Source organism: Nyctereutes procyonoides, unplaced genomic scaffold (assembly GCF_905146905.1).
Source record: "Nyctereutes procyonoides isolate TBG_1078 unplaced genomic scaffold, NYPRO_anot_genome, whole genome shotgun sequence".
Taxonomy (NCBI): domain Eukaryota; kingdom Metazoa; phylum Chordata; class Mammalia; order Carnivora; family Canidae; genus Nyctereutes; species Nyctereutes procyonoides.
Genome location: NW_026575134.1, coordinates 13,846,383 through 13,861,886, shown reverse-complemented (window position 1 = coordinate 13,861,886; position 15,504 = coordinate 13,846,383).

The following is a 15,504-nucleotide window of genomic DNA, read 5'->3' as shown; positions in this document are numbered from 1 at the left end:
TTCCCCTTTCTCCGCATCCTCTCCAACATTTGTGGTTTCCTGCCTTGTTAATTTTCCCCATTCTCACTGGTGTGAGGTGGTATCTCATTGTGGTTTTGATTTGTAGTTCCCTGATGGCAAGTGATGCAGAGCATTTTCTCATGTGCGTGTTGGCCATATTTTGGTCATTCTCCAACACAAAGGTAAGTTCCATGTCTTTCCTGCTCACCTTTTATTTTCAGTACCTGGTATAGTGCACCATAAAAGGTTATAAAATGACTGAATGGTGTATAATTGTTCACACTAGTCTCCTGAGATTTATTGTATTTCTGTGATATCAGTTGTAACTTCTCTTCTTTCATTTCTGGTATTATTTGAGCCCTCTATTTTTTTGTATTTTTTTTTATTGAAGTTCGATTTACCAACATACAGCAAATCACCCAGTGCTCATCCCGTCAAGTGCCCCCCTGAGTTCCCGTCACCCAGTCACCCCATTCCCCCACCTACCTCCCCCTCCATTACCCCTTGTTCGTTTCCCAGAGTTAGGAGTATCTCATGTGTTGTCACCTTCTCTGATTTTTCCCACTCATTTTCTCTCCCTTCCCTTATATTCCCCTTCACTATTATTCATATTCCCCAAATGAGTGAGAACATACACTGTTTGTCCTTCTCCGATTGACTTACTTCACTCAGCATAATACCCTCCAGTTCCATCCATGTTGAAGCAAATGGTGGTTTTTCGTAATTTCTGATGAAATTGGAGTGATATTCCATTGTATATATATACCACATCTTCTCTATCCATTCATCTGTCGATGGACACTGAGGCACCGAGAAACACTTTCTATAGCTTGCATTAGGAGAAAAAAAGATTGTTGTTTTGTCTCATCTATGGCCTCCTTGTGTGGGGTTTGATAGCAACTTCCAGGTAAAATCTGTGAGTTTCTGAGTTAATGTGGAAGCAGATAACTCCACAAGGGTGCCCTATACCGCATGGCTTTGTGACAAGTATGCAGGTCCTATCGGACCTGATCTGTTTTGTAAATCTCTAGGTAAGATATGTTTAGTCAATCTCCTACCCAGGAGCCATTCTGAGCCATTCCTCGCTGTACATCTTTGATTTTTTAAGTGTAGCTAGTGATCATCTCCTTCACTGGGGGTTCAGGCAGTTCCTTAGCCCAAGTAAGTGAATTGTGATTAAGTCAATGAATCCAACTACATCCTATTTTTCAGTATCTGGTTTAGGAATAGGCATGTGACACAGTTCTGGCCCATGAAGGCTAGAAATCTGCTGTGGGACTTTGGGGAAAGTTCTCCTATCTTTATAACAGGCATCCAAGTGAGGGGTATTTTCCATGCCATCTGGTTACTTTGTGAAGGTGTGATGCCTAGAGACAGCATCTTTTCCACCATGAGGGGTGCCAGTACAAAGGAAAAGTCAATGAACTGGCCCAGAGTGCTGAGAGGAAAGAACCATGTCCTTCATTGTATTATGAGCTGCTGAGTTAACCTAGTTTGGAATTATCTTAACTCTGGACTTATGTGAAAGAATGTATTTTTATTTATTTAAGCCGCTTTTAGTTGAGTTTTTTCTGTTGCAACTCAGAGCATTATGATACAGTAATTAAGAAGAACTAACAAATGAGTATTTGTGTATGCTAAAGGGGAAAGCATCCTTGGCACTGGGTAGGTAAAGATATTGCATGCTTTTGGATAGGCAAGGCTATAAGAACATGTAACAGATTGTGAGTTGTCTTTGGGGCAATCCATGTTAGAGCAGCAAAGGAAGCCACTTTAGGAGCCCCTGAATTAATCTCAGTTTTGAAGAGCTCAAAATAAGGGAGTCAAGAGCAAAAAGCCACTGTTATGGTGTGTTCCTGTAAGGCTTCATTAGTTCACAAGGAAAATGCCGAGTATCCAAAAGGTCTGAAAGCCTGGGATAAAGGTGTCACAGCATCTGTGAAGAAGATACATGTATGTGTGTGTGTAGGCAATCATGAAAAAATGTAGGGAAAGGAGAATTTTAATAATTGTAGCTCCTGGTGATATGACCCAGAGTGAGTGCACATTTACTGTATAGTTCATGTATGGGATAATAAAAGAAATTCTTTGCAAAACAGCTCTGGATAGCAGAGAAAGCTGTCCAGCTCCAGCTCGATGTCCATAAAGGGTTATCCCAAGCTACGGGCCTCTTGGAAATACACCAACAACCTGGTTTGTGTCTGGACATCAATTCCGTTGAGAACAACCAGAATGATGAAAACACTCTTGATACTTGAAACTGCTCATATTTTAATTCACCTGTTACAGGATAAATGTGTGGCCTCTGTGCTCTGAAACAAATTCTGATGTATTTCTTGGAATGAAGGAAACAAATTTTCTAATTTCACAGATAATAGCAAATCCTCAATAACCAGCAAAGAAAGACTAAAATAGAAGACCGGCCACTTTCTCATAGCCTCCAAAGGGAATTTGGGCAAAATGAAGGCTTTAAAAAAATTATTTTTCTTAGAAGTCCCTGAAAAAGGGAAAAGTAGCCCCTGACATTCTGGAGCTGGCCTGGCACTCACAACTGAGTCCTGCTATTCTCTTGTTAAACACAAATAATTTCACAGAACATCAACATGGGACAAGGCCACTGTGTGATCATGGCAGATCGAGACAGAAACAAGTCTACTTTGTAATCACATGTGAACATAGACACAACTTGAGCACCGTTTAAGTCACAATACACCAAGCATTCCACTTTCCTGGATAATGGGAGCGACCACTCCTTTCCCAATTACAACTTCAGCCTTGCTCTATTCTACTCTCCCTCTAGACTAAAGGCTTGTAAGGATATTGTATGTTTCCTGGGGCTTCCAGAGCAGATTATGACAATCCTGGTGTCTCAGAACAACAGACACTTATTTTCTCACAGTTCTGGAGACTGAAAGTTATGAAATCAAGGTGTGAGGAGGATTGGTTTCTTCTGGAGGGTCTGAGAGAGAATCTGCTCCACGTCTACCTCCTCACTTCTGGTGGCTGCTGGTAATTCTTGGTGTTCTTTAGCTTGTAGATATGTCAATCCAACGTGTGCCTCCTTCTTCACATTGCCTTCTCCCCTGTATCTCCTCTCTTTGTTTTGGTGTCTTCTTTTCTTATAAGAATTCTTGTCATTGCATTTAGAGCCCATCCAGTTAATCTGGGATGACCCTGTTTCTGGAGCTTTTGTTTAATTATACTTGCTAGGACCCTTTTTCCAAATAAGGTCACATTCACAGGTACTGGGGATTGAGAATTGGGCATATATTTTGGGGGACCATAATTCAATCCACTACAAATCCCTAACTGTAGAATTACCCCAGCTTTCTGACAGCACCCAATTCAGAGCAAAGCCTCACTTCCTTAAACCTTCTCCAAAATATCTAACACAAAATCAAATACTAGAATAAGTCTTAAAATTTAAATTCAATTAGCCAACATATAATACATAATTAGTTTCAGATGTATTGTTCGGTAACTCATCAGTTGTGTATAACATCCAGTGCTCACCACATCACATGCCCTCTTTAATGCCCATCACCCAGTTACTCCATCCCCCCATCTCCCTTCCAGAAAACCTCAGTTTGTTTCCCAGAGTTAACAATGTGGTCTATATATACAATGGAATATTGCTCAATCATCAGAAAGGATGAATACTTACCATTTATATCCACATGGATGGAACTAGAGGGTATTATGCTGAGTGAAATAAGTCAATCAGACAAAGACAATTATCATGTTTTCACTTATAAGTGGAATATAAGAAACAATGCAGAGGATCATGGGAAGGGAGGGAAAACTGAATGGGAAGAAACCCATCTTCTCTATCCATTTATCTGTTGAAGGATATCATGGCTCCTTCCACAGTTTGGCTAGTGAGGACATTGCTGCTATGGACACTGGGGTGCAGGTGCCCCTTCATCTCACTACATCTGTATCTTTGGAGTAAATACCCAGTAGTGCAATTGCTGGGTCATATGGTAGCCCTATTTTTAACCTTTTGAGGAACCTCCAAACTGTTTTTCAGAGTGACTGTACCAGCTTGCATTCCCACCAACAGTGCAAGAGGGTTCCTCTTTCTCCACAGCTTTGATAACATTCTAACACTCTCTTACTGAGGCAGCCTACAATTCACTGTGATGTGTTCCACTTTGCTGCAATGAGTAATGAACCCAACTTTTTCAACTGTAGGATATTCCTGTGGGGGTCTCTGGCTGGAGGGCATTGGTACCCCCAATACTTAACATGTCTCGAGTATCCTAGTGTGTTAGGCATCATGTCAATGCTTAGGTGCAAGAATGCATTGGATCTTTGTAGCAACACTATGAGTACGTACTACCAATCCTCATTTTATGGCTGAGAAAATTGAAGCTTAGAAACCTTAATACCTTATTAGTCAGGGTCCTCCAGAGAAACAGAACCAAAAGGAGTTAAAGAGGAAGGAAGTGAGGGAAACAAGATTATTTATTATAAAGAATTTGCTATGTGATCATAGAGGTTGAGAAGTCCCAAGACCTGTAGCTGGCAAGACCTGTAGAGACCCCAGGACAGCCAACAGCTTTGTTTCAGTCTGAGTCTTAAGGCCTGAGAACCAAGAGAGTGATTATAGTCCTAAGACAGGCAGGCTTGAGGCCCAGTAAGAGCCAATGTTTCAAATGGGTCCAAAAGCAGCAAAAAAGCTGATATTCCAGTTCTAAGGTAGTCAGGTATGAAGAAGCCTCTCTTCTTCAGAGGAGAGTCAGCCATTTTGTTCTGTTCAGCTCTTCACCTGATTAGAAGAGGCCCACCCACGTTAGAGAGGACTATCTGCTTTACTCATTTTGGTTTTGTTGTTAATATTTTCCAAAAATACTTCCACAGAAACACTCTGAATAATCTTTTACCAAATATCTGGGCACCCTGTGGTCCAGTCAAGTTGACATACAAAATTAATCCTCATAGCAACTGGTGGAGTCAGAATTCAGAGCCCAGGTAGTCTGCCTCTCTAGTCCATAGTCTGCCATAATGCTCACCAATGATCTCCCTTTTTACAGGTGGGCTTCATCCAGATACAATCTTCAATAGATTCTAGGCTAACTCTCTCTGATCTTGGACTCTGCACCGCACAACTTGGAGCTGCATTATGTACTGTTTCATGTCTTCCCTGTTTTATCGTGTGTGAGTTTCTCTCCCTTCTCTCAATAGGTTAATCCCATTGGGAACAAGGACTGTGTTTTAGGCTTTAATAACAGCTAGCATTATTAAATACTTCAAGAACTTTACATGTATCTACCCATTTAATATTCACAACATCACAAGGCAGCTACCTTTATTCTCCCCATTTTACAGATGAGAAGACTAGACCCTGGATACTGATCCACCTACATAGGGCTACAGGATAACCCAGGCAATTTGGTACCAGACCCTGTGTTCTTAAATCCTCTCTACCATGCTTCCTGTGTCTCCCCCAGTTGGCCCCCACTCTCAGGATCCATCTCAGTGGGTAGCACACACATAGGCACCTAGGGACTCCTCTCTTTAGGAGTTGGTTTCAGGGAACAAGAGCTCTTTGAGGGTGCTGAACGGCTTTGAATTTGGCTGACCATGTGTGGGGGGTGGAATCCACTCTGCAGGGTACACCTGGCTTGAAGTTGGGCCAGTGTTGCTCTCTGGGGTTCCCCTGCTCCCCTGCTGGCCTCAGGTCAAGAACATACTTCCTGGGGGGACACCTGGGTGACTCAGCAGTTGAGCGTCTGCCTTTGGCCCAGGGTGTGGTCCTGGAGTCTCAGGATCAAGTTCCACATCAGGCTCCCTGCATGGAGCCTGCTTCTCCCTCTGCCCGTGTCTCTGCTTCTCTCTCTGTCTCTGTGTCTCTCATGAATAAATAAATACAATCTTAAAAAAAAGAACATGCTTCCTGGGAAGCCATGGTTGAGCATGCCCTGAAACACGTCCTCTAGAGAGGCTCTCAGGCTAGTCTCACCTGCCTGCATCCTGGTGCCAAAACTAGGCCTTGAAAAATTCAATGTCACCCTGCCAGGCATCAGCTGGCTCCTGCTGTAGGAAATTCTGTCCAACCAGGAGCAGTATGAACAGGCTTTTTGCAGAGGAGGATGTGCAGGTGCATCCTGAGGCTGGCACAGTGCCTGGGTGCTGGTCACCAGGGGTGGATATACTTAATCCTCTCTCAGGTTGCTGGAACAAATGCTAGCCCAGCACTCCAGGGGGTCAGAGCAGAGGACCCATCCTCCAACTCCCCACACAAGCACAGCACATCCACATTACCTAAACAAGCAGGTGACACTTTCCAACTCCCCTAAAGCTGAATAATTCCTTAAGTATTCCAGGAAGACTTAAATTACCTGAATAGAGTAAAAATCAGAATGAGTGTGTAGTTTTCAAAGGAAAGTACCTCTTCCTGGTGCCTCTAAAGTACCTGGATGTCCTGTCCTAGCTCTGTCATCACTGAGTCATTATCTTCTCTTTCAAAGGCTAGACCATGAACTCTTTAAGAGAAGAACCATATTTTATGGATCTTTGTGTTCCCAGCACCAAACACAGGGCCTGCAACATAAGGGTCACTTAGGAACATCTTTCTGAATGGTAAGATTTGTAGGATTTCCCCCCGATTACAAGAAGGCAGGAGGTTGTGGTTAGGTCTCAGCTCAGGATAAAAAAGCTATGTAACCTTAGCAACCTAAGTTTACTTTTGGATCTCAGTTTATTTATCTGAATGAACGATAAGGTTAAATCTGAGAAACTCTAAGGTCCCTTCTAGTTTAATCCTAAGACTCTGCATGTGAAATGCTTGACACAGAGAGGGTGTTATAGGAATGTGGTTCCTGCTGTACATGAATTTGTAGCCCAAGAGTGATAACATTGGCACAGACACACTGACCTGCCCCTCCTCCTCCTGCTCTGAAGCTAGTATTTACAGGAAATGATAGGAAAAGGGGTGGATTTGATTTGGGGGTGACAGCTTTCCAGAGCCCTTGAGGAGATGGGACTGCAGTGGGGACCCTGCTTCATGGTCATGGCACCTGCTGCCAGAATGCCCACATTAGAGACCTTCCCTAAAGCTCCCCATGCCTCTCACATTGCTAATCTCTGTAACCCTGCTGTCAGAATCTGATGCAGGCTCTCCACTTTAGGCCATATGCTTGGGAAAAACATCCTTCTCGCAGAGACTCCTGAGGGAAAGGAAGGACATAGCTCTTTGATCTTGATCCCTAACAAAGAATTTGTCTTGGGGATCTTTGAAATCTTGGAGAAAAAAAAAAAAAAAAGACCTGTAATTTCAAAGCTTTCCTTATTTGATATATTTTAAAACCAAAGTATAAACAGAACCCTGAGGCAAAAAATTCCTTTGTTCTGGGAGACATTACAGTGGATATTTGGTTATGAAAAGGGAAAGCAAGTATTCTAGAATGTTGAAACTTAGACCCGGCCCTTTCAAGGGGCTCTTGTGTCATAACATAAGTTGTTTTCATCATGAGTAGAATTGCACTCTGCAAATTGTTTTCTATAAGGAATTGTTTCATTTTTAAAGATTTAGTCTTCAGAGTCTCTGAAAGCTGTTCCCTGCTCTTGGAAAATACGTGGTCGTTCTTGTGGGAATGAAGGCTGGAATCTTGGGTGCGGATGCAGGTGGGGACATTGGAAATTTACCCTCACTCAGGCAGATGGAGGGATCACCGACAGCACCACACTGGGCAGCTCAAGGCCCATCTGGCTCGCGTGTTTGAAGCCTAACACTTTGCAATATTCTAGACTAATTAATCCCGACGTTGGAAAAAGACTAATGTTTAATTTATTGCCTTCCAGTTCATTGTCCAGTTAGGGACCCTGAGGCAAGACCAACCCTTCTTGAGTGGTAAGGACATTTCGACTGTTAATCATGCTGAGACATGACAGAAGGGGACAGAACATGAGAGAGTCTTTGGTAACACTGAAGCAGGGACTACCGGGTAAGGGCCCCAGGGAAAGAAGAACCATCTCTCTGATGGAAGGAAATGCACAGAGTCTAGAGCTGGTAAAGCAGGCCATGATGGGTGGTGGCCAGCAGAGCTTGTCCGGGGAGAGGTTTGACCTGTGAACTTTATGAGTCCTCAATTCTAGTACCAGTTTGAACTCTCTCGGAGCTGTCATTCCTGTCTATTATCTCCAAATGCATATTAATGCCTTGTTACTCACTAAAGCTTGGGATTAGCTGTTGGGAATTGAAGGCCTGACTGATCACAACACTAGCTCACCTGACGGGTCTAGGAGGACTGGCAGCAAAGTGAGTGGGGTCCGTGGAGGAACAGAAGCTAGAGACAGGGTGGGACTGAATGTTGGAGGCACAACTATGGTTTCAGATTAATGAGGCAGCTGCTGTGAGATACCCCCTCCTCAAATATACTGGAAGAAAAGGGTCTTCAAAGAGGGAGACCGGGACCTACTATTTATGCTGGTGGCGCTTAGCACTTTGCAAAAAATTGAGTTCTACTTAGTAAGGTTCTCCTTTGCCTAGAATAACAAAGGGCAAAGGCTTTGCCCTTTATTCTGAGGGCAGTGATCAGCACACAGATGGCAAGATGGGACAGCAATAATGATAAGAATGACCGTGTGGAGAGAAGGTTTTGTTTTGGAAGCAGCAAAGTGTAGCAGAGAGACCATCAGAGACTGGTGCTTTGTCCTAATTTTGCCACAAATGAGGTGCAGTCACTTTTCTTTCTCTAGACCCCAATTTCCCCACAGCGAGTGATTTGTTTACTTAGGATGCTTCTGGTGTCTCCTGCTGTGTTCCCTCTCTAAGCAAATCAGCCACCATCATGCAGCAGTTGGAGATTCCTCCTTTGTAGTCTTTTTCCTTTTTAGAGACTTTCAGGCACTCTATCTGGAGCAGCTCTGATTACAGGACCTACTGGTCACAGTAGGAAGTACCTCCATGGAGCTGTGCTCCTTGGTCTGGTTACTCAAATCCAGATATGATGTTTTAGGGAAAATGTTGTTGTAAGGGCTTCATCAGAATGGTATACCTCAACAGTGCTAGCAGTGGTAAGGGTGGACTTTGTCACTTCAGATGCCTGTTTCAATTCTGGAAGAAAGTCATTAGTGTCCTAGAACCTGAGTTAAATACTACAGACGTATGAGTAATTACAGAATTACTCCTCTGTGAACTCCAGGCTCTCTTCTTGTATCCCCAGTGACAGCATTATCCTGGCACACGTGGGAACTTAACATATGTGTATTGGATACATGAGTTAATAAAATCTACAAATAGTTATGAGAATCATGTTTCCCAAGCCAACCATTAGGTCATATTGTCTGCAAAGATTTTTATGCTGCTTCCAGATGTGGGAAGGAGTTCGAGCGATGTCATTAGATGCTGAAACTGGAATTTGGAGACCATTTTGGAAATTTCTGGGGACTGGCAAATCATTAGCTCCTAAAAAACCAGGCATATAATTACCATATAGTATTTCAATGTTCTTGCCTGTAAGCAGGTTATTATCAACCTCAAAGCAGGATTCTAGGTAAAAGCCTGAAACAAGTGGGGGTTATCCTCATTCAACCTTTTCAGTTCTCCTTCTGAATTCTTCCCAAGAGGCTGGTGACCTTACTCCCTTCCAAGCCATCTAGGACTCCTCTGCTGGCCACTTTACTTTCCTAACACTGACATCCTTCCTTGCTTTTTTCCCTCAACTGATCTGAAGGGCATTCACCATGTTCTTATTCTGCTTATGGTTCCCTTTAAATTTCTATGGTCTTTGGATGAGAAGGAGGATAGAGAAGCCCTCGTGCCTCATCAAACCAATGTGGAGCCCTATCGATATCCTCTGGAGACCTTAGGACGGCTACATGCTTCGATCCACCCAGGAATTGAAACATGTGCATAAATAACCTAGCATAAATCCCAAGCTTACTTTGTCACTTCATTATTCTTTATTTTGTGGGATGTATGCCTTTTTTTTTTTCCCAAAGAAGCCCAGAGAATAAGGGGGGCTTGGGAGAATATTCCAGGTGTGAGTGTAGAGTGGCAAACGTTTGGGCCCTGGTGAATAGAACCTGCAGGTTTTGGGGTTTTTTTGCTCCCACTCTGATCAAAACATCATGTGTCCCAGCTTTCCATTACATACCTTGATGGATCAGTTGACATTGGATTGCTACAGTAAGATTTTTGGGTAAATGTAAGCAGGTCTGGTGGGGAGACAGCTAGAAAGGCAGAGTCATGGTTAAAACTATGACTTGGGAAATGATTGATTGCCTGGCTTCAAATCCTGGCCCAGCCATGCAGAAGCCAAGTGTCCTTAGGCAGGTTTCTTAACCTCCTTAAACTTGCTTTTCTCATTTGTAAATACCTACCTCACACAGCTATAGTTACTGTAAGAAAAAAATACTTAAAATAGTATAGCAGGTATATAAGTACCTGCTATTATCATCCTAGGTAATCCTTGGTCCTGTATTTTTCCAGAATATTTACATGATTCCAGAACACAAGATCCGCCCCCCTCCCCCCCACCCCCCGGGCTTCCAGTCAATGCCTAAGGCTTGTGAGGAGAAAAGGAAATCAACTGCTATTTATTGGGCATCAGAGAAGTAGGCCTTGTTCTCAAAATCATGTGCCTCACCAAGAAGTTCAGTCAGATAAGCATCTACCAGCATCCAAAGTGTTGCTGTTGTGGGACCTGGGAGACTGGTGCACAGTGGGCTTTGGTGTTGCCCCCAACTTGATCTGCTCCATTCCCAATGAAAGTCCTATATCTGAGTAGTTACAATCGTGCTTGGAGTCAGGGCCTTTTCCAGATTCAAGGCTACACTTCTCTTGCCTTATGATGAGAATGAACAGCCTATAGACCTTTACACGATGAAGGCCCTGATCTTAAACAGGTGAGCCCAATGCATGCAGTTTGATGGATGCTTCTCCCAATTATGAAGGTTGAGCTGAACCTTCATAATTGAACTGAGCTGAACAAAGTCACCAAGAACTCCAAATTGTTTTGATATCATGTCCTCCAAAAGCCCCTGAAATTCTTAGAGAGAGAACACTTCTCTTGTAAACTGGGCATCAGAGATGAGTCATGAAAAATTTGAGCTGAAATCCTCTCAAGTCTTACACATTTAAAGACCGAAAAGCAATTTCCTTCAAATAATGATTAGCTCACCCACTTATGGGTCATATTTCAATATCTTCTTTTATGAGGCTTATTCCATTATCTCAGGGAGGAAAAAAGCAATAGGAGCTACTGAAAGTAAAAGGCAAAATTTCCTATTAAATCCATCCCTAATGTAGAAGGTGATGTTTTATCAAAAGAATTGTCTAATAATAAGAGTTACTAAGAATGTCTTTGGTTAAGCAAACAAAGCTATACACATCAAAATGCTTGACATCAGGTTAAAAGGGAATGGTAAGTGCTAGAAAAATCAGGTAGCATGGCCTGGGCATGTCTACGAAGGAGCAGCTCAGGGCACCCTTGTCCACTGGATCACAGCTCTCCACACAGGCAGCCCAACCACCACTGTGGCCAAGAGGGCGGGGGAAGGGCCTTGAGTTCTGCAAGAGCCTGAGGCAGGGTGAACTAGAAGAGCTTACACTGACTTAGAAATTCTGATTTTCCAAAGAACACTCAGGAAAGACAAAGGCAAATCTCATTCCTCTGATCGGCTCGTTCTGCGACCTTCTACCTCCCACATCTCAGATTACACAAACAGGAACTGAATCATATGACTTTAAAAAATGTGGCATTTGGAAGTGGGCAGGCAACCTTCAGCAGATCCAATGTAGTTTTCAGCTATTTTATCCTTCTACCAATGCTAGGGAGTGATGCTGTGAGCAAGACCATGTCATTTACTAGTTGGCATGGGCTTGCCTTGCCTTACCCTCGATCTTCACTGATGGAGAAAAATCAGTTCCTTTAACAAACTTTCATTGTTCACCCATTATCTGTTAGGCATGGGGCAAGGCGTGACTAAGTCGGATCTGATCTCTGCCTCATAGTAGTCTCATGGTGAAGGAAGAGAAGCAGCAAAACACATTGTAATGAGTCCCATGATAAATTCATGATGATTGAGACACATAATAATAATAGTGTGGGCTGTGAGGATGGGCAGGTAAAGAAGGATGAGGAGCAGGAAGTGGGAGGTGAACTCCAGGCACAGAAAGTAGCACCTGCTCAGGCATGGAAACAAGTGGCCCTTTGGAGGAGACAGGTGACCAGGTGAATGTCACACAGTTGGATAGTTGCGGAGCTGTCTTGTCAAGGCCTGAGGCTCTGATTGTATTTAGACTTAACACTTGTAAAAAAAAAGCAGATTTATTTGATTCAGGTTTACTGTAAACTATGATGGCAGGGAGATACAATTAGCATGTGCTATATAAGCATCTGAAGTTGCAGGAATTTTTTTTTTATAATTTGTATAAATAAATGAATGGAGGAAAGAACTGCCCAACTCTTTAATAAATTATAAAAATTGAAAATTATCACAGGATAAACCTCTGTGATTTCATTGAAAATTCCTTTGTTTCTGAATTAACAGGTACACCATATGATATTTCACTGTCTCCTTCACTTGACTTTTTTACTTTTCACAATGATCTAAAATACATTTCTCAACATCTTCAAGTCCAGGTGGGTGTACGTTTTAGGTAGATTAAAATACGCTCTATAATAAGACTTTGTAAGAATTTCCTTCTATTTATGCTGAATGTCAAGTATTCAACAAGTGTTTTTTGAGTGTGCATTGTGTAGCAGGCAGTGTTCTAGGTACTGGGGACACAGAAATGTCCAAAACATATGTAGTAGCTGCTCTCAAGGAGCCTGCATTCTACTTGGGGAACACGTTAGACACCAAACAATTGATAACATGTCAGGAGGGACTGACGTTATGAAGCAAAATAAAGGAGGGTGGGGGAATATAGGGAGAAAGCGAGGCATTATTTGTAGGAAGGTCAGGAAACTCTCTGAAAATGGTTCAGATTCGAGTGGGTGGTAGTAGAATACTGTGAGAAGTGGGAGATTCTTGATAGATTTCAAATGTAAAACCAGTAGATTTATGGAGGATGGGAAAAGGACTGTAACAGAGAAGGCTCTTAGATCAGGCAGGGGGAGAGGATTTGCAGGATTTTGCTAATGATAGACTTAGACCAGGAGTCAAAGGTCTGGTGGGTTGGGGTGGGCTGTGACCTTGGGTCATATATGCTGACAGACAGGATGATAGTGAGAGCCCAGATTCTTGGGCTTTTGAGGTGATGCAGGTAGCCAGGGATGTAGGACATGCCAGCGTTGCTCCTGGTGAGCTCCAGAGCAGGTTGTGATGATGAGGTAGTGAAGTGATGGAAGAGGATAAGGTGACACTCCCAAGAGTACACAGAGCTTGGTGAGACCTCACCTCATGCCACCAAGGTGGTGTCAACTTTGGCAGAGGGGTGGTGGCTGGAGCAAGTCAAGCTCTGTCATTGCTTTCTGGTACCAGGGCTACTGCCCCCATGATATGTAGGGCCCCAGGCAAACATGTTTTGTTGGGCCCCTAATCTATATAAACAGCTTGATTAAAAAATGTTTGACAAAATTCATGGGTCCATGGGAGATATAGGATTATATTATAGATATAAGTATAGGATTTATTCATGAAAATTTAGAATAATGAGCAAGGAAGTGGTAATTAATTATTTTTAAATTTTCCAATGAGAGCTTATGATTATTTGTTATAACATCTCTATGACAGTAGGACCATAGGAGCTATCTCTTCCTATTTAGGTCCAGAAACCATAGTATTCATCTCCTTCCTTGTGAAATGTGCTCTTCTTGATGAGTTTCATATCTCCCACCACAAGGAAATAGTGGTAATGCATGAATTACTCACAATGCCATTGTCCTTCAGATCCTCAAAACAATGTGAATCTTCTTGGCCCTGCAGTTCTTTAATATCATCTGTTTAACGCTGGATATGTCATAACTCATGGTGTGGCATCATTTATCATGCCACTCATGAAAGCTGGCTTCCAATGACTCTCACTGTGTTTCATTGATGGTGACCACAAATGTAAGCCTTAACCGGAGCATTCAGAAAAATGAATGATACTTTGCTCTTTTGTCATGCTCTTTTGTCTTTTTTTGGATTTTGATAATACAAACATAGGAAAACACATCTTGTATAAATTCTCTTGAACTCTGTAGGCCACGATTACTGCATTCTTAGAATATGATCTCTTTTAATATTGCCTGTATTCTGACCTTCATATGGTTATCAGTGAGGGGGACAGGAAAGTGGCTCATGGGCAGAGCCACTACAGTAGTTCCATTAGCCAGTGTGTGGAATCTCTGATCCTTTCCTCTGAGGGTTTAGGTAGATCTGAGAGATCTTGAGGTCATGATATCAATCAGAAGCAAAGGAAGACTTCAATTAGAAATGCCTGTTGGCATTTACTGAGCAGTGGTTTCAAAAGCTCTTGGGAAATAGTTGTGGCCAGCTACAGAGTGTGCAGCCAGATGTGACGGGTAGAGCCTGTGAGACTGTGGGGTGATCCTGGGTACTAGTGACAGAGGCAGTACAGGTAAAGGATATTGGTTGCCACCCCTGCTGCCTTCAGATACTGTAGAATGGATGCAGCATCATGGCCTGAACATAAATAGAACGATTTGACTGGTGGGCTCACATGGAGAGTTAGTAGCCCAGAGTTCTGAGCTTGTCGTCTGTCTAACATGAATGAAAATCATTCCAAATCAGTGTGTCAGTACCAGTCAGGTGGTCCAACCTCAAAAGAAATCCTCTCTAGCCAACAGGATTGATCAACTCACCTGGTTCCTTCCTTGGGGACAGACCCAGGTAATGGGACCCCAGATAGCCCTACAGGCCCAAGTCCTGGAGCTACTCCAGGCATCTCATCAACCCCAAACAGGAAGCACTTTAGAGGGTTGGAGAGCAACTGAAGCAAAACGAAAACCAGGCCTATTCCACATGGTTCTCAAGTGGGGCTCAGTGACTCCACCTGGTTGGCAGCCATAGGTGGGAGACTTGTACTCCCAAGTATGTGCTCCCATCCCTCCTCCTTTCTCCTCTATACTGCCCAGGTCTAGTGGTGATATTGTCTGGCACCACAGAATAGACCCTAGCAAAATCAAGTGTAATTTTGCTTTGGACCTTTGCCTCAAACTTCTTAGCAAATCAGACCTTTGATTTGTCCCTGAGTTATAAATGATCTTTATCTTTCTACAGTTTTATCAGCACATAAAAGGTATTTACAACATTTACCTGGCTAACAAAGTGCTTTTCAAATCCAAGTGATTTACTCCTCAGTTTCCTTTTCATTAAAGCCAATTCCCTTTTAAAGAAAGACTTGTATTACTGAGACTGTATTTCTTTCTGAAAATGAGGCCTTACTTACACTATTCTCATCCACAGGCTAGAATGCAGACCTCCTGGTACTAAGGCCAAGGTCACCCAGGACACACAAACACATTTGTGTGTTCTTGTAAGTACTGGAGGCCATGGGCAACACAGTGGGAGTGAACCGAAGCCCCACTTCACCTCTGCCACACG